Source organism: Diorhabda sublineata, chromosome 11 (assembly GCF_026230105.1).
Source record: "Diorhabda sublineata isolate icDioSubl1.1 chromosome 11, icDioSubl1.1, whole genome shotgun sequence".
Lineage (NCBI taxonomy): Eukaryota > Metazoa > Arthropoda > Insecta > Coleoptera > Chrysomelidae > Diorhabda > Diorhabda sublineata.
In genome coordinates, this window is record NC_079484.1 from 14769156 (window position 1) to 14796504 (window position 27349).

Here is a 27349-nt window from a genome sequence, read left to right on the forward strand (position 1 = left end):
AACCTAACCTATCCTGTCCTATCCTATCCTAACCTAACCTAACCTAACCTAACCTTTTTTTTAGTGTGGATGGGCAAATCTTCATAATACCAATCAGAAAGTGTCCCAGATGTGCATCGCTTCACACAACCTAACCTAACATACATCTATCTCTTTATTTTTGGACAAGTACCTATATCGAGCGGCAATCTAATTTCATAATACTTTTTTCCCTTTGTATTACTATTTTCATACAACTTTTATATGTTGCACCCCGAACGGCTTCTACATATAGAACACCTCCATTCAATTTTCACAATTGATCTTTTTCGACAATTTCATACATCGAGCGAACATCTAATTTCATAATACTTTGGTTTTCATAATTCTAACTATTTCATACAACTTTTATATAACACACCTCGGACGGCTTCTACATACAAAATATCTCCATTCAATTTTCCCAATTCATCTTTTTCGACAAGTTCTTATATCCTACCAGGCAGACGCCAAACTTAACACGGTTTTATAGACACTAGCGCCCCCTGCCGGCCAGACGCCAAACTTTACACGGTTTTATAGACACTAGCGCCCTCTGCCGGCCAGACGCCAAACTTGGCACGGTTTTATAGACACTAGCGCCCTCTGCCGGCCAGACGCCAAACTTGACACAATTTTATAGACACTAGCGCCCTCTGCCGGCCAAGCGCCAAACTTGACACGGTTTTATAGACACGATTTTTTTTTTCGTTATTATTACTATTTCATACAACTTTTATATGTTACACATCGAACAGTTTCTATTCTCATAAAACTTTAAACTAACCTAACCCAACCTAACCTAACCTAACCTATCCTAACCCAACCTAACCTATCCAATCCTAACCTAACCTAACCTTTTTTATAGTGTGGTTGGGCAAATCTTCATAATACCAATCAGAAAGTGTCCCAGATGTGCATCGCTTCACACAACCTAACCTAACATACATCTATCTCTTTATTTTTGGACAAGTACCTATATCGAGCGGCAATCTAATTTCATAATACTTTTTCCCCTTTGTATTACTATTTTCATACAACTTTTATATGTTACACCCCGAACGGCTTCTACATACAGAACACCCCCATTCAATTTTCACAATTGATCTTTTTCGACAATTTCATACATCGAGCGAACATCTAATTTCATAATACTTTGGTTTTCATAATTCTAACTATTTGCATACAACTTTCATATAACACACCTCGGACGGCTTCTACATACAAAACATCTCCATTCAATTTTCGCAATTCATCTTTTTCGACAAGTTCTTATATCCTACCGGCCAGAAGACAAACTAAACATGGTTTTATAGACACTAGCGCCCTCTGCCGGCCAAACGCCAAACTAATCACGGTTTTATAGACACTAGCGCCCTCTGCCGGCCAGACGCCAAACTTGACACGGTTTTATAGACACGATTTTTTTTTTCGTTATTATTACTATTTCATACAACTTTTATATGTTACACCTCGAACAGTTTCTATTCTCATAAAACTTTAAACTAACCTAACCTAACCTAACATAACCTAAACTAACCTAACCTATCCTAACCTAAGCTAACCCAACCTGTCCTATCCTATCCTAACCTAACCTAACCTAACCTAACCTTTTTTTTAGTGTGGATGGGCAAATCTTCATAATACCAATCAAAAAGTGTCCCAGATGTGCATCGCTTCACACAACCTAACCTAACATACATCTATCTCTTTATTTTTGGACAAGTACCTATATCGAGCGGCAATCTAATTTCATAATACTTTTTTCCCTTTGTATTACTATTTTCATACAACTTTTATATAACACACCTCGGACGGCTTCTACATACAGAACATCTCCATTCAATTTTCGCAATTCATCTTTTTCGACAAGTTCTTATATCCTACCGGCCAGAATACAAACTAAACACGGTTTTATAGACACTAGCGCCCTCTGCTGGCCAAACGCCAAACTTAACACGGTTTTATAGACACTAGCGCCCTCTGCCGGCCAGACACCAAACTTAACACGGTTTTATAGACACTAGCGCCCTCTGCCGGCCAGACGCCAAACTTGACACGGTTTTATAGACACTAGCGCCCTCTGCCGGCCAAACGCCAAACTTAACATGGTTGTATAGACACTGGCGCCCCCTGCCGGCCAGACGCCAAACTTTACACGGTTTTATAGACACTAGCGCCCTTGCCGGCCAAACGCCAAACTTAACACGGTTTTATATACACTAGCGCCCTCTGCCGGTCAGACGCCAATCATCACACGGTTTTATAGACACTAGCGCCCTCTGCCGGCCAGATGCCAAACTTGACACGGTTTTATAGACACGATTTTTTTTTTCGTTATTAATACTATTTCATACAACTTTTATATGTTACACCTCGAACAGTTTCTATTCTCATAAAACTTTAAACTAACCTAACCCAACCTAACCTAACCTAACCTATCCTAACCTAACCTAAGCTATCCAATCCTAACCTAACCTAACTTTTTTCTAGTGTGGATGGGCAAATCTTCATAATACCAATCAGAAAGTGTCCCAGATGTGCATCGCTTCACACAACCTAACCTAACATACATCTATCTCTTTATTTTTGGACAAGTACCTATATCGAGCGGCAATCTAATTTCATAATACTTTTTTCCCTTTGTATTACTATTTTCATACAACTTTTATATGTTACACCCCGAACGGCTTCTACATACAGAACACCCCCATTCAATTTTCGCAATTGATCTTTTTCGACAATTTCATACATCGAGCGAACATCTAATTTCATAATTCTTTGATTTTCATAATTCTAACTATTTGCATACAACTTTCATATAACACACCTCGGACGGCTTCTACATACAAAACATCTCCATTCAATTTTCGCAATTCATCTTTTTCGACAAGTTCTTATATCCTACCGGCCAGAAGACAAACTAAACATGGTTTTATTGACACTAGCGCCATCTGCCGGCCAAACGCCAAACTAATCACGGTTTTATAGACACTAGCGCCCTCTGCCGGCCAGACGCCAAACTTAACACGGTTTTATAGACACTATCGCCCCCTGCCGGCCAGACGCCAAACTTAACACGGTTTTATAGACACTAGCGCCCTATGCCGGCCAGGCGCCAAACTTGACACGGTTTTATAGACACTAGCGCCCTCTGCCGGCCAGGCGCCGAACTTGACTTGGTTTTATAGACACGATTTTTTTTTTCGTTATTATTACTATTTCATACAACTTTTATATGTTACACCTCGAACAGTTTCTATTCTCATAAAACTTTAAACTAACCTAACCTAACCTAACCTAACATAACCTAAACTAACCTAACCTATCCTAACCTAACCTAACCTAACCTGTCCTATCCTATCCCAACCTAACCTAACCTAACCTAACCTAACCTTTTTTTTAGTGTGGATGAGCAAATCTTCATAATACCAATCAGAAAGTGTCCCAGATGTGCATCGCTTCACACAACCTAACCTAACATACATCTATCTCTTTATTTTTGGACAAGTACCTATATCGAGCGGCAATCTAATTTCATAATACTTTTTTCCCTTTGTATTACTATTTTCATACAACTTTTATATAACACACCTCGGACGGCTTCTACATACAGAACATCTCCATTCAATTTTCGCAATTCATCTTTTTCGACAAGTTCTTATATCCTACCGGCCAGAATACAAACTAAACACGGTTTTATAGACACTAGCGCCCTCTGCTGGCCAAACGCCAAACTTAACACGGTTTTATAGACACTAGCGCCCTCTGCCGGCCAGACGCCAAACTTAACACGGTTTTATAGACACTAGCGCCCCCTGCCTGCCAGACGCCAAACTTAACACGGTTTTATAGACACTAGCGCCCTCTGCCGGCCAGACGCCAAACTTAACACGGTTTTATAGACACTAGCGCCCCCTGCCGGCCAGACGCCAAACTTAACACGGTTTTATAGACACTAGCGCCCTCTGCCGGCCAGAAGACAAACTAAACATGGTTTTATAGACACTAGCGCCCCCTGCCGGCCAGACGCCAAACTTTACACGGTTTTATAGACACTAGCGCCCTCTGCCGGCCAGACGCCAAACTTGACACGGTTTTATAGACACTAGCGCCCTCTGCCGGCCAAACGCCAAACTTAACACGGTTTTATAGACACTAGCGCCCTCTGCCGGCCAGGCGCCAAACTTAACACGGTTTTATAGACACTAGCGCCCTCTGCCGGCCAGACGCCAAACTTAACACGGTTTTATAGACACTAGCGCCCTCTGCCGGCCAGACGCCAAACTTGACACGGTTTTATAGACACTAGCGCCCTCTGCCGGCCAGACGCCAAACTTGACACAGTTTTATAGACACGATTTTTTTTTTCGTTATTATTACTATTCCATACAACTTTTATATGTTACACCTCGAACAGTTTCTATTCTCATAAAACTTTAAACTAACCTAACCTAACCTAACATAACCTAAACTAACCTAAACTATCCTAACCTAACCTAACCTAACCTGTTCTATCCTATCCCAACCTAACCTAACCTAACCTAACCTTTTTTTTAGTGTGGATGGGCAAATCTTCATAATACCAATCAGAAAGTGTCCCAGATGTGCATCGCTTCACACAACCTAACCTAACATACATCTATCTCTTTATTTTTGGACAAGTACCTATATCGAGCGGCAATCTAATTTCATAATACTTTTTTCCCTTTGTATTACTATTTTCATACAACTTTTATATGTTACACCCCGAACGGCTTCTACATACAGAACATCTCCATTCAATTTTCGCAATTCATCTTTTTCGACAAGTTCTTATATCCTACCGGCCAGAATACAAACTAAACACGGTTTCATAGACACTAGCGCCCTCTGCCGGCCAAACGCCAAACTTAACACGGTTTTATAGACACTAGCGCCCTCTGCCGGCCAGACGCCAAACTTAACACGGTTTTATAGACACTAGCGCCCTCTGCTGGCCAGACGCCAAACTTGACACGGTTTTATAGACACTAGTGCCCTCTGCCGGCCAAACGCCAAACTTAACACGGTTTTATAGACACTAGCGCCCTCTGCCGGCCAGACGCCAAACTTAACACGGTTTTATAGACACTAGCGCCCTCTGCCGGCCAGACGCCAAACTTGACACGGTTTTATAGACACTAGCGCCCTCTGCCGGCCAAACGCCAAACTTTACACGGTTTTATAGACACTAGCGCCCTCTGCCCGCCAGACGCCAAACTTGACACGGTTTTATAGATACTAGCGCCCTCTGCCGGCCAAACGCCAAACTTAACACGGTTTTATATACACTAGCGCCCTCTGCCGGCCAGACGCCAAACTTGACACAGTTTTATAGACACGATTTTTTTTTTCGTTATTATTACTATTTCATACAACTTTTATATGTTACACCTCGAACAGTTTCTATTCTCATAAAACTTTAAACTAACCTAACCTAACCTAACCTAACCTAACCTATCCTAACCTAACCTAACCTAACCTATCCTATCCTAACGTAACCTAACCTAACCTAACCTAACCTAAACTTTTTTTAGTGTGAATGGGCAAATCTTCATAATACCAATCAGAAAGTGTCCCAGATGTGCATCGCTTCACACAACCTAACCTAACATACATCTATCTCTTTATTTTTGGACGAGTACCTATATCGAGCGAACATCTAATTTCATAATACTTTTTTCCCTTTGTATTACTATTTCCATACAACTTCTATATAACACACCTCGGACGGCTTCTACATACAGAACATCTCCATTCAATTTTCGCAATTCATCTTTTTCGACAAGTTCTTATATCCTACCGGCCAGAAGATAAACTAAACACGGTTTTATAGACACTAGCGCCCTCTGCCGGCCAAACGCCAAACTTAACACGGTTTTATAGACACTAGCGCCCTCTGCCGGCCAGACGCCAAACTTGACACGGTTTTATAGACACTAGCGCCCTCTGTCGGCCAAACGCTAAACTTAACACGGTTTAATATACACTAGCGCCCTCTGCCGGCCAGACGCCAAACTTAACACGGTTTTATAGACACTAGCGCCCCCTGCCGGCCAGACGCCAAACTTAACACGGTTTTATAGACACTAGCGTCCTCTGCCGGTCAGACGCCAAACTTGACACGGTTTTATAGACACTAGCGCCCTCTGCCGGCCAAACGCCAAACTTTACACGGTTTTATAGACACTAGCGCCCTCTGCCCGCCAGACGCCAAACTTGACATGGTTTTATAGACACTAGCGCCCTCTGCCGGCCAAACGCCAAACTTAACACGGTTTTATATACACTAGCGCCCTCTGCCGGCCAGACGCCAAACTTGACACAGTTTTATAGACACGATTTTTTTTTTCGTTATTATTATTATTTCATACAACTTTTATATGTTACACCTCGAACAGTTTCTATTTTCATAAAACTTTAAACTAACCTAACCTAACCCAACCTAACCTAACCTATCCTAACCTAACCTAACCTAACCTAACCTTTTTTTTAGTGTGAATGGGCAAATCTTCATAATACCAATCAGAAAGTGTCCCAGGTTTGCATCGCTTCACACAACCTAACCTAACATACATCTATCTCTTTATTTTTGGACAAGTACCTATATCGAGCGAACATCTAATTTCATAATACTTTTTTCCCTTTGTATTACTATTTCCATACAACTTCTATATAACACACCTCGGACGGCTTCTACATACAAAACATCTCCATTCAATTTTCGCAATTCATCTTTTTCGACAAGTTCTTATATCCTACCGGCCAGACGCCAAACTTAACACGGTTTCATAGACACTAGCGCCCTCTGCCGGCCAGACGCCAAACTTGACACGGTTTTATAGACACTAGCGCCCTCTGCCAGCCAAATGCCAAACTTGACACGGTTTTATAGACACTAGCGCCCTCTGCCGGCCAAATGCCAAACTTAACACGGTTTTATAGACACTAGCGCCCTCTGCCGGTCAGACGCCAATCTTCACACTGGTTTTATAGACACTAGCGCCCTCTGCCGGCCACCGCCAAACTTAACACGGTTTTATAGACACTAGCGCCCTCTGCCTGCCAGACGCCAAACTTAACACGGTTTTATAGACACTAGCGCCCTCTGCCGGCCAGACGCCAAACTTGACACGGTTGGATAGACACTAGCGCCCTCTGCCGGCCAAACGCCAAACTTAACACGGTTTTATAGACACTAGCGCCCTCTGCCGGCCAGACGCCAAACTTAACACGGTTTTATAGACACTAGCGCCCCCTGCCGGCCAGACGCCAAACTTAACACGGTTTTATAGACACTAGCGCCCTCTGCCGGCCAGACGCCAAACTTGACACGGTTTTATAGACACTAGCGCCCTCTGCCGGCCAAACGCCAAACTTTACACGGTTTCATAGACACTAGCGCCCTCTGCCCGCCAGACGCCAAACTTGACACGGTTTTATAGACACTAGCGCCCTCTGCCGGCCAAACGCCAAACTCAACACGGTTTTATATACACTAGCGCCCCCTGCCGGCCAGACGCCAAACTTGACACAGTTTTATAGACACGATTTTTTTTTTCGTTATTATTACTATTTCATACAACTTTTATATGTTACACCTCGAACAGTTTCTATTCTCATAAAACTTCAAACTAACCTAACCTAACCTAACCTAACCTAACCTATCCTAACCTAACCTAACCTATCCTATCCTATCCTAACCTAACCTAACCTAACCTAACCTATCCTAACCTAACCTAACCTAACCTATCCTATCCTAACGTAACCTAACCTAACCTAACCTAACCTAACCTTTTTTTTAGTGTGAATGGGCAAATCTTCATAATACCAATCAGAAAGTTGTCCAGATGTGCATCGCTTCACACAACCTAACCTAACATACATCTATCTCTTTATTTTTGGACAAATACCTATATCGAGCGAACATCTAATTTCATAATACTTTTTTCCCTTTGTATTACTATTTCCATACAACTTCTATATAACACACCTCGGACGGCTTCTACATACAGAACATCTCCATTCAATTTTCGCAATTCATCTTTTTCGACAAGTTCTTATATCCTACCGGCCAGACGCCAAACTTAACACGGTTTCATAGACACTAGCGCCCCCTGCCGGCCAAACGCCAAACTTTACACGGTTTTATAGACACTAGCGCCCTCTGCCGGCCAGACGCCAAACTTGACACGGTTTTATAGACACTAGCGCCCTCTGCCGGCCAAATGCCAAACTTAACACGGTTTTATAGACACTAGCGCCCTCTGCCGGTCAGACGCCAATCTTCACACGGTTTTATAGACACTAGCGCCCTCTGCCGGCCAGATGCCAAACTTGACACGGTTTTATAGACACGATTTTTTTTTTTTGTTATTATTACTATTTCATACAACTTTTATATGTTACACCTCGAACAGTTTCTATTCTCATAAAACTTTAAAATAACCTAACCTAACCTAACCTAACCTAACCTAACCTAACTTAACCTATCCTAACCTAACCTAACCTAACCTAACCTTTTTTTTAGTGTGGATGGGCAAATCTACATAATACCAATCAGAAAGTGTCCCAGATGTGCATCGCTTCACACAACCTAACCTAACATACATCTATCTCTTTATTTTTGGACAAGTACCTATATCGAGCGGCAATCTAATTTCATGATACTTTTTTCTTTTTGTATTACTATTTTCATACAACTTTTATATAACTCACCTCGGACGGCTTCTACATACAGAACATCTCCATTCAATTTTCGCAATTCATCTTTTTCGACAAGTTCTTATATCCTACCGGCCAGAAGATAAACTAAACACGGTTTTATAGACACTAGCGCCCTCTGCCGGCCAAACGCCAAACTTGACACGGTTTTATAGACACGATTTTTTTTTTCGTTATTATTACTATTTCATACAACTTTTATATGTTACACCTCGAACAGTTTCTATTCTCATAAAACTTTAAACTAACCTAACCTAACCTAACCTAACGTAACCTATCCTATCCTAACCTAACCTATCCAATCCTAACCTAACCTAACCTTTTTTTTAGTGTGGATGGGCAAATCTTCATAATACCAATCAGAAAGTTTCCCAGATGTGCATCGCTTCACACAACCTAACCTAACATACATCTATCTCTTTATTTTTAGACAAGTACCTATATCGAGCGAACATCTAATTCCATAATACTTTTTTCCCTTTGTATTACTATTTTCATACAACTTTTATATGTTACACATCGAACGGCTCCTACATACAAAACACCCCCATTCAATTTTCACAATTGATCTTTTTCGACAATTTCATACATCGAGCGAACATCTAATTTCATAATACTTTGGTTTTCATAATTCTAACTATTTGCATACAACTTTCATATAACACACCTCGGACGGCTTCTACATACAAAACATCTCCATTCAATTTTCGCAATTCATCTTTTTCGACAAGTTCTTATATCCTACCGGCCAGAAGACAAACTAAACATGGTTTTATAGACACTAGCGCCCCCTGCCGGCCAGACGCCAAACTTTACACGGTTTTATAGACACTAGCGCCCTCTGCCGGCCAGACGCCAAACTTGACACGGTTTTATAGACACTAGCGCCCTCTGCCGGCCAAACGCCAAACTTAACACGGTTTTATAGACACTAGCGCCCTCTGCCGGCCAGGCGCCAAACTTAACACGGTTTTATAGACACTCGCGCCCTCTGCCGGTCAGACGCCAAACTTGACACGGTTTTATAGACACTAGCGCCCTCTGGCGGCCAGATGCCAAACTTGACACGGTTTTATAGACACGATTTTTTTTTTCGTTATTATTACTATTTCATACAACTTTTATATGTTACACCTCGAACAGTTTCTATTCTCATAAAACTTTAAACTAACCTAACCTAATCTAACCTAACGTAACCTATCCTATCCTAACCTAACCTATCCAATCCTAACCTAACCTAACCTTTTTTTTAGTGTGGATGGGCAAATCTTCATAATACCAATCAGAAAGTGTCCCAGATGTGCATCGCTTCACACAACCTAACCTAACATACATCTATCTCTTTATTTTTGGACAAGTACCTATATCGAGCGGCAATCTAATTTCATAATACTTTTTTCCCTTTGTATTACTATTTTCATACAACTTTTATATGTTACACCCCGAACAGCTTCTACATACAGAACACCCCCATTCAATTTTCACAATTGATCTTTTCAGACAATTTCATACATCGAGCGAACATCTAATTTCATAATACTTTGGTTTTCATAATTCTAACTATTTGCATACAACTTTCATATAACACACCTCGGACGGCTTCTACATACAAAACATCTCCATTCAATTTTCGCAATACATCTTTTTCGACAAGTTCTTATATCCTACCGGCCAGAAGACAAACTAAATATGGTTTTATAGACACTAGCGCCCTCTGCCGGCCAGACGCCAAACTTAACACGGTTTTATAGACACTAGCGCCCCCTGCCGGCCAGACGCCAAACTTAACACGGTTTTATAGACACTAGCGCCCTATGCCGGCCAGGCGCCAAACTTGACACGGTTTTATAGACACTAGCGCCCTCTGCCGGCCAGGCGCCGAACTTGACTTGGTTTTATAGACACGATTTTTTTTTTCGTTATTATTACTATTTCATACAACTTTTATATGTTACACCTCGAACAGTTTCTATTCTCATAAAACTTTAAACTAACCTAACCTAACCTAACCTAACATAACCTAAACTAACCTAACCTATCCTAACCTAACCTAACCTAACCTGTCCTATCCTATCCCAACCTAACCTAACCTAACCTAACCTTTTTTTTAGTGTGGATGAGCAAATCTTCATAATACCAATCAGAAAGTGTCCCAGATGTGCATCGCTTCACACAACCTAACCTAACATACATCTATCTCTTTATTTTTGGACAAGTACCTATATCGAGCGGCAATCTAATTTCATAATACTTTTTTCCCTTTGTATTACTATTTTCATACAACTTTTATATAACACACCTCGGACGGCTTCTACATACAGAACATCTCCATTCAATTTTCGCAATTCATCTTTTTCGACAAGTTCTTATATCCTACCGGCCAGAATACAAACTAAACACGGTTTTATAGACACTAGCGCCCTCTGCTGGCCAAACGCCAAACTTAACACGGTTTTATAGACACTAGCGCCCTCTGCCGGCCAGACGCCAAACTTAACACGGTTTTATAGACACTAGCGCCCCCTGCCTGCCAGACGCCAAACTTAACACGGTTTTATAGACACTAGCGCCCTCTGCCGGCCAGACGCCAAACTTAACACGGTTTTATAGACACTAGCGCCCCCTGCCGGCCAGACGCCAAACTTAACACGGTTTTATAGACACTAGCGCCCCCTGCCGGCCAGACGCCGAACTTTACACGGTTTTATAGACACTAGCGCCCTCTGCCGGCCAGACGCCAAACTTGACACGGTTTTATAGACACTAGCGCCCTCTGCCGGCCAAATGCCAAACTTTACACGGTTTTATAGACACTAGCGCCCTCTGCCGGTCAGACGCCAATCTTCACACGGTTTTATAGACACTAGCGCCCTCTGCCGGCCAGACGCCAAACTTGACACGGTTTTATAGACACTAGCGCCCTCTGCCGGCCAAACGCCAAACTTTACACGGTTTTATAGACACTAGCGCCCTCTGCCGGTCAGACGCCAATCTTCACACGGTTTTATAGACACTAGCGCCCTCTGCCGGCCAGATGCCAAGCTTGACACGGTTTTATAGACACGATTTTTTTTTTTTGTTATTATAACTATTTCATACAACTTTTATATGTTACACCTCGAACAGTTTCTATTCTCATAAAAATTTTAAAATAACCTAACCTAACCTAACCTAACCTAACCTAACCTAACCTAACCTAACTTAACCTATCCTAACCTAACCTAACCTAACCTTTTTTTAGTGTGGATGGGCAAATCTACATAATACCAATCAGAAAGTGTCCCAGATGTGCATCGCTTCACACAACCTAACCTAACATACATCTATCTCTTTATTTTTGGACAAGTACCTATATCGAGCGGCAATCTAATTTCATGATACTTTTTTCTTTTTGTATTACTATTTTCATACAACTTTTATATAACTCACCTCGGACGGCTTCTACATACAGAACATCTCCATTCAATTTTCGCAATTCATCTTTTTCGACAAGTTCTTATATCCTACCGGCCAGAAGACAAACTAAACACGGTTTTATAGACACTAGCGCCCTCTGCCGGCCAAACGCCAAACTTAACACGGTTTTATAGACACTAGCGCCCTCTGCCGGCCAGACGCCAAACTTAACACGGTTTTATAGACACTATCGCCCTCTGCCGGCCAGACGCCAAACTTGACACGGTTTTATAGACACTAGCGCCCTCTGTCGGCCAAACGCTAAACTTAACACGGTTTAATATACACTAGCGCCCTCTGCCGGCCAGATGCCAAACTTGACACGGTTTTATAGACACGATTTTTTTTTCGTTATTATTACTATTTCATACAACTTTTATATGTTACACCTCGAACAGTTTCTATTCTCATAAAACTTTAAACTAACCTAACCTAACCTAACCTAACCTAACCTAACCTAACGTAACCTATCCTATCCTATCCTAACCTATCCTATCCAATCCTAACCTAACCTAACCTTTTTTTTAGTGTGGATGGGCAAATCTTCATAATACCAATCAGAAAGTGTCCCAGATGTGCATCGCTTCACACAACCTAACCTAACATACATCTATCTCTTTATTTTTAGACAAGTACCTATATCGAGCGAACATCTAATTTCATAATACTTTTTTCCCTTTGTATTACTATTTTCATACAACTTTTATATGTTACACATCGAACGGCTTCTACATACAAAACACCCCCATTCAATTTTCACAATTGATCTTTTTCGACAATTTCATACATCGAGCGAACATCTAATTTCATAATACTTTGGTTTTCATAATTCTAACTATTTGCATACAACTTTCATATAACACACCTCGGACGGCTTCTACATACAAAACATCTCCATTCAATTTTCGCAATTCATCTTTTTCGACAAGTTCTTATATCCTACCGGCCAGAAGACAAACTAAACATGGTTTTATAGACACTAGCGCTCCCTGCCGGCCAGACGCCAAACTTTACACGGTTTTATAGACACTAGCGCCCTCTGCCGGCCAGACGCCAAACTTGACACGGTTTTATAGACACTAGCGCCCTCTGCCGGCCAAACGCCAAACTTAACACGGTTTTATAGACACTAGCGTCCTCTGCCGGCCAGGCGCCAAACTTAACACGGTTTTATAGACACTAGCGCCCTCTGCCGGTCAGACGCCAATCTTCACACGGTTTTATAGACACTAGCGCCCTCTGCCGGCCAGATGCCAAACTTGACACGGTTTTATAGACACGATTTTTTTTTTTTTGTTATTATTACTATTTCATACAACTTTTATATGTTACACCTCGAACAGTTTCTATTCTCATAAAACTTTAAAATAACCTAACCTAACCTAACCTAACCTAACCTAACCTAACTTAACCTATCCTAACCTAACCTAACCTAACCTAACCTTTTTTTTAGTGTGGATGGGCAAATCTACATAATACCAATCAGAAAGTGTCCCAGATGTGCATCGCTTCACACAACCTAACCTAACATACATCTATCTCTTTATTTTTGGACAAGTACCTATATCGAGCGGCAATCTAATTTCATGATACTTTTTCCTTTTTGTATTACTATTTTCATACAACTTTTATATAACTCACCTCGGACGGCTTCTACATACAGAACATCTCCATTCAATTTTCGCAATTCATCTTTTTCGACAAGTTCTTATATCCTACCGGCCAGAAGATAAACTAAACACGGTTTTATAGACACTAGCGCCCTCTGCCGGCCAAACGCCAAACTTAACACGGTTTAATATACACTAGCGCCCTCTGCCGGCCAGATGCCAAACTTGACACGGTTTTATAGACACGATTTTTTTTTTCGTTATTATTACTATTTCATACAACTTTTATATGTTACACCTCGAACAGTTTCTATTCTCATAAAACTTTAAACTAACCTAACCTAACCTAACCTAACGTAACCTATCCTATCCTAACCTAACCTATCCAATCCTAACCTAACCTAACCTTTTTTTTAGTGTGGATGGGCAAATCTTCATAATACCAATCAGAAAGTGTCCCAGATGTGCATCGCTTCACACAACCTAACCTAACATACATCTATCTCTTTATTTTTAGACAAGTACCTATATCGAGCGAACATCTAATTTCATAATACTTTTTTCCCTTTGTATTACTATTTTCATACAACTTTTATATGTTACACATCGAACGGCTTCTACATACAAAACACCCCCATTCAATTTTCACAATTGATCTTTTTCGACAATTTCATACATCGAGCGAACATCTAATTTCATAATACTTTGGTTTTCATAATTCTAACTATTTGCATACAACTTTCATATAACACACCTCGGACGGCTTCTACATACAAAACATCTCCATTCAATTTTCGCAATTCATCTTTTTCGACAAGTTCTTATATCCTACCGGCCAGAAGACAAACTAAACATGGTTTTATAGACACTAGCGCCCCCTGCCGGCCAGACGCCAAACTTTACACGGTTTTATAGACACTAGCGCCCTCTGCCGGCCAGACGCCAAACTTGACACGGTTTTATAGACACTAGCGCCCTCTGCCGGCCAAACGCCAAACTTAACACGGTTTTATAGACACTAGCGCCCTCTGCCGGCCAGGCGCCAAACTTAACACGGTTTTATAGACACTCGCGCCCTCTGCCGGTCAGACGCCAAACTTGACACGGTTTTATAGACACTAGCGCCCTCTGGCGGCCAGATGCCAAACTTGACACGGTTTTATAGACACGATTTTTTTTTTCGTTATTATTACTATTTCATACAACTTTTATATGTTACACCTCGAACAGTTTCTATTCTCATAAAACTTTAAACTAACCTAACCTAATCTAACCTAACGTAACCTATCCTATCCTAATCTAACCTATCCAATCCTAACCTAACCTAACCTTTTTTTTAGTGTGGATGGGCAAATCTTCATAATACCAATCAGAAAGTGTCCCAGATGTGCATCGCTTCACACAACCTAACCTAACATACATCTATCTCTTTATTTTTGGACAAGTACCTATATCGAGCGGCAATCTAATTTCATAATACTTTTTTCCCTTTGTATAACTATTTTCATACAACTTTTATATGTTACACCCCGAACAGCTTCTACATACAGAACACCCCCATTCAATTTTCACAATTGATCTTTTCAGACAATTTCATACATCGAGCGAACATCTAATTTCATAATACTTTGGTTTTCATAATTCTAACTATTTGCATACAACTTTCATATAACACACCTCGGACGGCTTCTACATACAAAACATCTCCATTCAATTTTCGCAATTCATCTTTTTCGACAAGTTCTTATATCCTACCGGCCAGAAGACAAACTAAATATGGTTTTATAGACACTAGCGCCCTCTGCCGGCCAGACGCCAAACTTGACACGGTTTTATAGACACTAGCGCCCTCTGCCCGCCAAACGCCAAACTTAACACGGTTTTATAGACACTAGCGCCCTCTGCCGGCCAGACGCCAAACTTAACACGGTTTTATAGACACTAGCGCCCTCTGCCGGCCAGGCGCCGAACTTGACTTGGTTTTATAGACACGATTTTTTTTTTCGTTATTATTACTATTTCATACAACTTTTATATGTTACACCTCGAACAGTTTCTATTCTCATAAAACTTTAAACTAACCTAACCTAACCTAACCTAACATAACCTAAACTAACCTAACCTATCCTAACCTAACCTAACCTAACCTGTCCTATCCTATCCCAACCTAACCTAACCTAACCTAACCTTTTTTTTAGTGTGGATGAGCAAATCTTCATAATACCAATCAGAAAGTGTCCCAGATGTGCATCGCTTCACACAACCTAACCTAACATACATCTATCTCTTTATTTTTGGACAAGTACCTATATCGAGCGGCAATCTAATTTCATAATACTTTTTTCCCTTTGTATTACTATTTTCATACAACTTTTATATAACACACCTCGGACGGCTTCTACATACAGAACATCTCCATTCAATTTTCGCAATTCATCTTTTTCGACAAGTTCTTATATCCTACCGGCCAGAATACAAACTAAACACGGTTTTATAGACACTAGCGCCCTCTGCTGGCCAAACGCCAAACTTAACACGGTTTTATAGACACTAGCGCCCTCTGCCGGCCAGACGCCAAACTTAACACGGTTTTATAGACACTAGCGCCCCCTGCCTGCCAGACGCCAAACTTAACACGGTTTTATAGACACTAGCGCCCTCTGCCGGCCAGACGCCAAACTTGACACGGTTTTATAGACACTAGCGCCCTCTGCCCGCCAAACGCCAAACTTAACACGGTTTTATAGACACTAGCGCCCTCTGCCGGCCAGACGCCAAACTTAACACGGTTTTATAGACACTAGCGCCCCCTGCCGGCCAGACGCCAAACTTAACACGGTTTTATAGACACTAGCGCCCTCTGCCGGCCAGACGCCAAACTTGACACGGTTTTATAGACACTAGCGCCCTCTGCCGGCCAAACGCCAAACTTTACACGGTTTTATAGACACTAGCGCCCTCTGCCGGCCAGACGCCAAACTTGACACGGTTTTATAGACACTAGCGCCCTCTGCCGGCCAAACGCCAAACTTAACACGGTTTTATATACACTAGCGCCCTCTGCCGGCCAGACGCCAAACTTGACACAGTTTTATAGACACGATTTTTTTTTTCGTTATTATTACTATTTCATACAACTTTTATATGTTACACCTCGAACAGTTTCTATTCTCATAAAACTTTAAACTAACCTAACCTAACCTAACCTAACCTAACCTATCCTAACCTAACCTAACCTAACCTATCCTATCCTAACGTAACCTAACCTAACCTAACCTAACCTAACCTTTTTTTTAGTGTGAATGGGCAAATTTTCATAATACCAATCAGAAAGTGTCCCAGATGTGCATCGCTTCACACAACCTAACCTAACATACATCTATCTCTTTATTTTTGGACAAGTACCTATATCGAGCGAACATCTAATTTCATAATACTTTTTTCCCTTTGTATTACTATTTCCATACAACTTCTATATAACACACCTCGGACGGCTTCTACATACAAAACATCTCCATTCAATTTTCGCAATTCATCTTTTTCGACAAGTTCTTATATCCTACCGGCCAGACGCCAAACTTAACACGGTTTTATAGACACTAGCGCCCCCTGCCGGCCAGACGCCAAACTTTACACGGTTTTATAGACACTAGCGCCCTCTGCCGGCCAGACGCCAAACTTGACACGGTTTTATAGACACTAGCGCCCTCTGCCGGCCAAATGCCAAACTTAACACGGTTTTATAGACACTAGCGCCCTCTGCCGGTCAGACGCCAATCTTCACACGGTTTTATAGACACTAGCGCCCTCTGCCGGCCAGATGCCAAGCTTGACACGGTTTTATAGACACGATTTTTTTTTTTTTGTTATTATAACTATTTCATACAACTTTTATATGTTACACCTCGAACAGTTTCTATTCTCATAAAAATTTTAAAATAACCTAACCTAACCTAACCTAACCTAACCTAACCTAACCTAACCTAACCTAACTTAACCTATCCTAACCTAACCTAACCTAACCTTTTTTTAGTGTGGATGGGCAAATCTACATAATACCAATCAGAAAGTGTCCCAGATGTGCATCGCTTCACACAACCTAACCTAACATACATCTATCTCTTTATTTTTGGACAAGTACCTATATCGAGCGGCAATCTAATTTCATGATACTTTTTTCTTTTTGTATTACTATTTTCATACAACTTTTATATAACTCACCTCGGACGGCTTCTACATACAGAACATCTCCATTCAATTTTCGCAATTCATCTTTTTCGACAAGTTCTTATATCCTACCGGCCAGAAGACAAACTAAACACGGTTTTATAGACACTAGCGCCCTCTGCCGGCCAAACGCCAAACTTAACACGGTTTTATAGACACTAGCGCCCTCTGCCGGCCAGACGCCAAACTTAACACGGTTTTATAGACACTATCGCCCTCTGCCGGCCAGACGCCAAACTTGACACGGTTTTATAGACACTAGCGCCCTCTTTCGGCCAAACGCTCAACTTAACACGGTTTAATATACACTAGCGCCCTCTGCCGGCCAGATGCCAAACTTGACACGGTTTTATAGACACGATTTTTTTTTCGTTATTATTACTATTTCATACAACTTTTATATGTTACACCTCGAACAGTTTCTATTCTCATAAAACTTTAAACTAACCTAACCTAACCTAACCTAACCTAACCTAACCTAACGTAACCTATCCTATCCTATCCTAACCTAACCTATCCAATCCTAACCTAACCTAACCTTTTTTTTAGTGTGGATGGGCAAATCTTCATAATACCAATCAGAAAGTGTCCCAGATGTGCATCGCTTCACACAACCTAACCTAACATACATCTATCTCTTTATTTTTAGACAAGTACCTATATCGAGCGAACATCTAATTTCATAATACTTTTTTCCCTTTGTATTACTATTTTCATACAACTTTTATATGTTACACATCGAACGGCTTCTACATACAAAACACCCCCATTCAATTTTCACAATTGATCTTTTTCGACAATTTCATACATCGAGCGAACATCTAATTTCATAATACTTTGGTTTTCATAATTCTAACTATTTGCATACAACTTTCATATAACACACCTCGGACGGCTTCTACATACAAAACATCTCCATTCAATTTTCGCAATTCATCTTTTTCGACAAGTTCTTATATCCTACCGGCCAAAAGACAAACTAAACATGGTTTTGTAGACACTAGCGCCCCCTGCCGGCCAGACGCCAAACTTTACACGGTTTTATAGACACTAGCGCCCTCTGCCGGCCAGACGCCAAACTTGACACGGTTTTATAGACACTAGCGCCCTCTGCCGGCCAAACGCCAAACTTAACACGGTTTTATAGACACTAGCGCCCTCTGCCGGCCAGGCGCCAAACTTAACACGGTTTTATAGACACTAGCGCCCTCTGCCGGCCAGACGCCAAACTTAACACGGTTTTATAGACACTAGCGCCCTCTGCCGGCCAGACGCCAAACTTGACACGGTTTTATAGACACTAGCGCCCTCTGCCGGCCAGACGCCAAACTTGACACGGTTTTATAGACACTAGCGCCCTCTGCCGGCCAGACGCCAAACTTGACACAGTTTTATAGACACGATTTTTTTTTTCGTTATTATTACTATTCCATACAACTTTTATATGTTACACCTCGAACAGTTTCTATTCTCATAAAACTTTAAACTAACCTAACCTAACCTAACATAACCTAAACTAACCTAAACTATCCTAACCTAACCTAACCTAACCTGTTCTATCCTATCCCAACCTATCCTAACCTAACCTAACCTTTTTTTTAGTGTGGATGGGCAAATCTTCATAATACCAATCAGAAAGTGTCCCAGATGTGCATCGCTTCACACAACCTAACCTAACATACATCTATCTCTTTATTTTTGGACAAGTACCTATATCGAGCGGCAATCTAATTTCATAATACTTTTTTCCCTTTGTATTACTATTTTCATACAACTTTTATATGTTACACCCCGAACGGCTTCTACATACAGAACATCTCCATTCAATTTTCGCAATTCATCTTTTTCGACAAGTTCTTATATCCTACCGGCCAGAATACAAACTAAACACGGTTTCATAGACACTAGCGCCCTCTGCCGGCCAAACGCCAAACTTAACACGGTTTTATAGACACTAGCGCCCTCTGCCGGCCAGACGCCAAACTTAACACGGTTTTATAGACACTAGCGCCCCCTGCCTGCCAGACGCCAAACTTAACACGGTTTTATAGACACTAGCGCCCTCTGCCGGCCAGTCGCCAAACTTAACACGGTTTTATAGACACTAGCGCCCTCTGCCGGCCAGACGCCAAACTTGACACGGTTTTATAGACACTAGCGCCCTCTGCCGGCCAAACGCCAAACTTTACACGGTTTTATAGACACTAGCGCCCTCTGCCCGCCAGACGCCAAACTTGACACGGTTTTATAGACACTAGCGCCCTCTGCCGGCCAGACGCCAAATTTGACACAGTTTTATAGACACGATTTTTTTTTTCGTTATTATTACTATTTCATACAACTTTTATATGTTACACCTCGAACAGTTTCTATTCTCATAAAACTTTAAACTAACCTAACCTAACCTAACCTAACCTAACCTATCCTAACCTAACCTAACCTAACCTATCCTATCCTAACGTAACCTAACCTAACCTAACCTAACCTAACCTTTTTTTAGTGTGAATGGGCAAATCTTCATAATACCAATCAGAAAGTGTCCCAGATGTGCATCGCTTCACACAACCTAACCTAACATACATCTATCTCTTTATTTTTGGACAAGTACCTATATCGAGCGAACATCTAATTTCATAATACTTTTTTCCCTTTGTATTACTATTTCCATACAACTTCTATATAACACACCTCGGACGGCTTCTACATACAAAACATCTCCATTCAATTTTCGCAATTCATCTTTTTCGACAAGTTCTTATATCCTACCGGCCAGACGCCAAACTTAACACGGTTTTATAGACACTAGCGCCCCCTGCCGGCCAGACGCCAAACTTTACACGGTTTTATAGACACTAGCGCCCTCTGCCGGCCAGACGCCAAACTTGACACGGTTTTATAGACACTAGCGCCCTCTGCCGGCCAAATGCCAAACTTAACACGGTTTTATAGACACTAGCGCCCTCTGCCGGTCAGACGCCAATCTTCACACGGTTTTATAGACACTAGCGCCCTCTGCCGGCCAGATGCCAAGCTTGACACGGTTTTATAGACACGATTTTTTTTTTTTGTTATTATAACTATTTCATACAACTTTTATATGTTACACCTCGAACAGTTTCTATTCTCATAAAAATTTTAAAATAACCTAACCTAACCTAACCTAACCTAACCTAACCTAACCTAACCTAACCTAACTTAACCTATCCTAACCTAACCTAACCTAACCTTTTTTTAGTGTGGATGGGCAAATCTACATAATACCAATCAGAAAGTGTCCCAGATGTGCATCGCTTCACACAACCTAACCTAACATACATCTATCTCTTTATTTTTGGACAAGTACCTATATCGAGCGAACATCTAATTTCATAATACTTTTTTCCCTTTGTATTACTATTTCCATACAACTTCTATATAACACACCTCGGACGGCTTCTACATACAAAACATCTCCATTCAATTTTCGCAATTCATCTTTTTCGACAAGTTCTTATATCCTACCGGCCAGACGCCAAACTTAACACGGTTTTATAGACACTAGCGCCCCCTGCCGGCCAGACGCCAAACTTTACACGGTTTTATAGACACTAGCGCCCTCTGCCGGCCAGACGCCAAACTTGACACGGTTTTATAGACACTAGCGCCCTCTGCCGGCCAAATGCCAAACTTAACACGGTTTTATAGACACTAGCGCCCTCTGCCGGTCAGACGCCAATCTTCACACGGTTTTATAGACACTAGCGCCCTCTGCCGGCCAGATGCCAAGCTTGACACGGTTTTATAGACACGATTTTTTTTTTTTGTTATTATAACTATTTCATACAACTTTTATATGTTACACCTCGAACAGTTTCTATTCTCATAAAAATTTTAAAATAACCTAACCTAACCTAACCTAACCTAACCTAACCTAACCTAACCTAACCTAACTTAACCTATCCTAACCTAACCTAACCTAACCTTTTTTTAGTGTGGATGGGCAAATCTACATAATACCAATCAGAAAGTGTCCCAGATGTGCATCGCTTCACACAACCTAACCTAACATACATCTATCTCTTTATTTTTGGACAAGTACCTATATCGAGCGGCAATCTAATTTCATGATACTTTTTTCTTTTTGTATTACTATTTTCATACAACTTTTATATAACTCACCTCGGACGGCTTCTACATACAGAACATCTCCATTCAATTTTCGCAATTCATCTTTTTCGACAAGTTCTTATATCCTACCGGCCAGAAGACAAACTAAACACGGTTTTATAGACACTAGCGCCCTCTGCCGGCCAAACGCCAAACTTAACACGGTTTTATAGACACTAGCGCCCTCTGCCGGCCAGACGCCAAACTTAACACGGTTTTATAGACACTATCGCCCTCTGCCGGCCAGACGCCAAATTTGACACAGTTTTATAGACACGATTTTTTTTTTCGTTATTATTACTATTTCATACAACTTTTATATGTTACACCTCGAACAGTTTCTATTCTCATAAAACTTTAAACTAACCTAACCTAACCTAACCTAACCTAACCTATCCTAACCTAACCTAACCTAACCTATCCTATCCTAACGTAACCTAACCTAACCTAACCTTTTTTTTAGTGTGAATGGGCAAATCTTCATAATACCAATCAGAAAGTGTCCCAGATGTGCATCGCTTCACACAACCTAACCTAACATACATCTATCTCTTTATTTTTGGACAAGTACCTATATCGAGCGAACATCTAATTTCATAATACTTTTTTCCCTTTGTATTACTATTTCCATACAACTTCTATATAACACACCTCGGACGGCTTCTACATACAGAACATCTCCATTCAATTTTCGCAATTCATCTTTTTCGACAAGTTTTTATATCCTACCGGCCAGAAGATAAACTAAACACGGTTTTATAGACACTAGCGCCCTCTGCCGGCCAAACGCCAAACTTAACACGGTTTTATAGACACTAGCGCCCTCTGCCGGCCAGACGCCAAACTTGACACGGTTTTATAGACACTAGCGCCCTCTGTCGGCCAAACGCTAAACTTAACACGGTTTAATATACACTAGCGCCCTCTGCCGGCCAGACGCCAAACTTAACACGGTTTTATAGACACTAGCGCCCCCTGCCGGCCAGACGCCAAACTTAACACGGTTTTATAGACACTAGCGCCCTCTGCCTGTCAGACGCCAAACTTGACACGGTTTTATAGACACTAGCGCCCTCTGCCGGCCAAACGCCAAACTTTACACGGTTTTATAGACACTAGCGCCCTCTGCCCGCCAGACGCCAAACTTGACATGGTTTTATAGACACTAGCGCCCTCTGCCGGCCAAACGCCAAACTTAACACGGTTTTATATACACTAGCGCCCTCTGCCGGCCAGACGCCAAACTTGACACAGTTTTATAGACACGATTTTTTTTTTCGTTATTATTATTATTTCATACAACTTTTATATGTTACACCTCGAACAGTTTCTATTTTCATAAAACTTTAAACTAACCTAACCTAACCCAACCTAACCTAACCTATCCTAACCTAACCTAACCTAACCTAACCTTTTTTTTAGTGTGAATGGGCAAATCTTCATAATACCAATCAGAAAGTGTCCCAGGTTTGCATCGCTTCACACAACCTAACCTAACATACATCTATCTCTTTATTTTTGGACAAGTACCTATATCGAGCGAACATCTAATTTCATAATACTTTTTTCCCTTTGTATTACTATTTCCATACAACTTCTATATAACACACCTCGGACGGCTTCTACATACAAAACATCTCCATTCAATTTTCGCAATTCATCTTTTTCGACAAGTTCTTATATCCTACCGGCCAGACGCCAAACTTAACACGGTTTTATAGACACTAGCGCCCTCTGCCGGCCAAATGCCAAACTTGACACGGTTTTATAGACACTAGCGCCCTCTGCCGGCCAAATGCCAAACTTAACACGGTTTTATAGACACTAGCGCCCTCTGCCCGTCAGACGCCAATCTTCACACGGTTTTATAGACACTAGCGCCCTCTGCCCGTCAGACGCCAATCTTCACACGGTTTTATAGACACTAGCGCCCTCTGCCGGCCAGACGCCAAACTTAACACGGTTTTATAGACACTAGCGCCCTCTGCCTGCCAGACGCCAAACTTAACACGGTTTTATAGACACTAGCGCCCTCTGCCGGCCAGACGCCAAACTTAACACGGTTTTATAGACACTAGCGCCCCCTGCCGGCCAGACGCCAAACTTAACACGGTTTTATAGACACTAGCGCCCTCTGCCGGCCAAACGCCAAACTTTACACGGTTTTATAGACACTAGCGCCCTCTGCCCGCCAGACGCCAAACTTGACACGGTTTTATAGACACTAGCGCCCTCTGCCGGCCAAACGCCAAACTCAACACGGTTTTATATACACTAGCGCCCCCTGCCGGCCAGACGCCAAACTTGACACAGTTTTATAGACACGATTTTTTTTTTCGTTATTATTACTATTTCATACAACTTTTATATGTTACACCTCGAACAGTTTCTATTCTCATAAAACTTTAAACTAACCTAACCTAACCTAACCTAACCTAACCTAACCTATCCTAACCTAACCTAACCTATCCTATCCTATCCTAACCTAACCTAACCTAACCTAACCTATCCTAACCTAACCTAACCTAACCTATCCTATCCTAACGTAACCTAACCTAACCTAACCTAACCTAACCTTTTTTTTAGTGTGAATGGGCAAATCTTCATAATACCAATCAGAAAGTTGTCCAGATGTGCATCGCTTCACACAACCTAACCTAACATACATCTATCTCTTTATTTTTGGACAAATACCTATATCGAGCGAACATCTAATTTCATAATACTTTTTTCCCTTTGTATTACTATTTCCATACAACTTCTATATAACACACCTCGGACGGCTTCTACATACAGAACATCTCCATTCAATTTTCGCAATTCATCTTTTTCGACAAGTTCTTATATCCTACCGGCCAGACGCCAAACTTAACACGGTTTCATAGACACTAGCGCCCCCTGCCGGCCAAACGCCAAACTTTACACGGTTTTATAGACACTAGCGCCCTCTGCCGGCCAGACGCCAAACTTGACACGGTTTTATAGACACTAGCGCCCTCTGCCGGCCAAATGCAAAACTTAACACGGTTTTATAGACACTAGCGCCCTCTGCCGGTCAGACGCCAATCTTCACACGGTTTTATAGACACTAGCGCCCTCTGCCGGCCAGATGCCAAACTTGACACGGTTTTATAGACACGATTTTTTTTTTTTGTTATTATTACTATTTCATACAACTTTTATATGTTACACCTCGAACAGTTTCTATTCTCATAAAACTTTAAAATAACCTAACCTAACCTAACCTAACCTAACCTAACCTAACCTAACTTAACCTATCCTAACCTAACCTAACCTAACCTAACCTTTTTTTTAGTGTGGATGGGCAAATCTACATAATACCAATCAGAAAGTGTCCCAGATGTGCATCGCTTCACACAACCTAACCTAACATACATCTATCTCTTTATTTTTGGACAAGTACCTATATCGAGCGGCAATCTAATTTCATGATACTTTTTTCTTTTTGTATTACTATTTTCATACAACTTTTATATAACTCACCTCGGACGGCTTCTACATACAGAACATCTCCATTCAATTTTCGCAATTCATCTTTTTCGACAAGTTCTTATATCCTACCGGCCAGAAGATAAACTAAACACGGTTTTATAGACACTAGCGCCCTCTGCCGGCCAAACGCCAAACTTAACACGGTTTAATATACACTAGCGCCCTCTGCCGGCCAGATGCCAAACTTGACACGGTTTTATAGACACGATTTTTTTTTTCGTTATTATTACTATTTCATACAACTTTTATATGTTACACCTCGAACAGTTTCTATTCTCATAAAACTTTAAACTAACCTAACCTAACCTAACCTAACCTAACGTAACCTATCCTATCCTAACCTAACCTATCCAATCCTAACCTAACCTAACCTTTTTTTTAGTGTGGATGGGCAAATCTTCATAATACCAATCAGAAAGTGTCCCAGATGTGCATCGCTTCACACAACCTAACCTAACATACATCTATCTCTTTATTTTTAGACAAGTACCTATATCGAGCGAACATCTAATTTCATAATACTTTTTTCCCTTTGTATTACTATTTTCATACAACTTTTATATGTTACACATCGAACGGCTTCTACATACAAAACACCCCCATTCAATTTTCACAATTGATCTTTTTCGACAATTTCATACATCGAGCGAACATCTAATTTCATAATACTTTGGTTTTCATAATTCTAACTATTTGCATACAACTTTCATATAACACACCTCGGACGGCTTCTACATACAAAACATCTCCATTCAATTTTCGCAATTCATCTTTTTCGACAAGTTCTTATATCCTACCGGCCAGAAGACAAACTAAACATGGTTTTATAGACACTAGCGCCCCCTGCCGGCCAGACGCCAAACTTTACACGGTTTTATAGACACTAGCGCCCTCTGCCGGCCAGACGCCAAACTTGACACGGTTTTATAGACACTAGCGCCCTCTGCCGGCCAAACGCCAAACTTAACACGGTTTTATAGACACTAGCGCCCTCTGCCGGCCAGGCGCCAAACTTAACACGGTTTTATAGACACTCGCGCCCTCTGCCGGTCAGACGCCAAACTTGACACGGTTTTATAGACACTAGCGCCCTCTGGCGGCCAGATGCCAAACTTGACACGGTTTTATAGACACGATTTTTTTTTTCGTTATTATTACTATTTCATACAACTTTTATATGTTACACCTCGAACAGTTTCTATTCTCATAAAACTTTAAGCTAACCTAACCTAATCTAACCTAACGTAACCTATCCTATCCTAACCTAACCTATCCAATCCTAACCTAACCTAACCTTTTTTTTAATGTGGATGGGCAAATCTTCATAATACCAATCAGAAAGTGTCCCAGATGTGCATCGCTTCACACAACCTAACCTAACATACATCTATCTCTTTATTTTTGGACAAGTACCTATATCGAGCGGCAATCTAATTTCATAATACTTTTTTCCCTTTGTATTACTATTTTCATACAACTTTTATATGTTACACCCCGAACAGCTTCTACATACAGAACACCCCCATTCAATTTTCACAATTGATCTTTTCAGATAATTTCATACATCGAGCGAACATCTAATTTCATAATACTTTGGTTTTCATAATTCTAACTATTTGCATACAACTTTCATA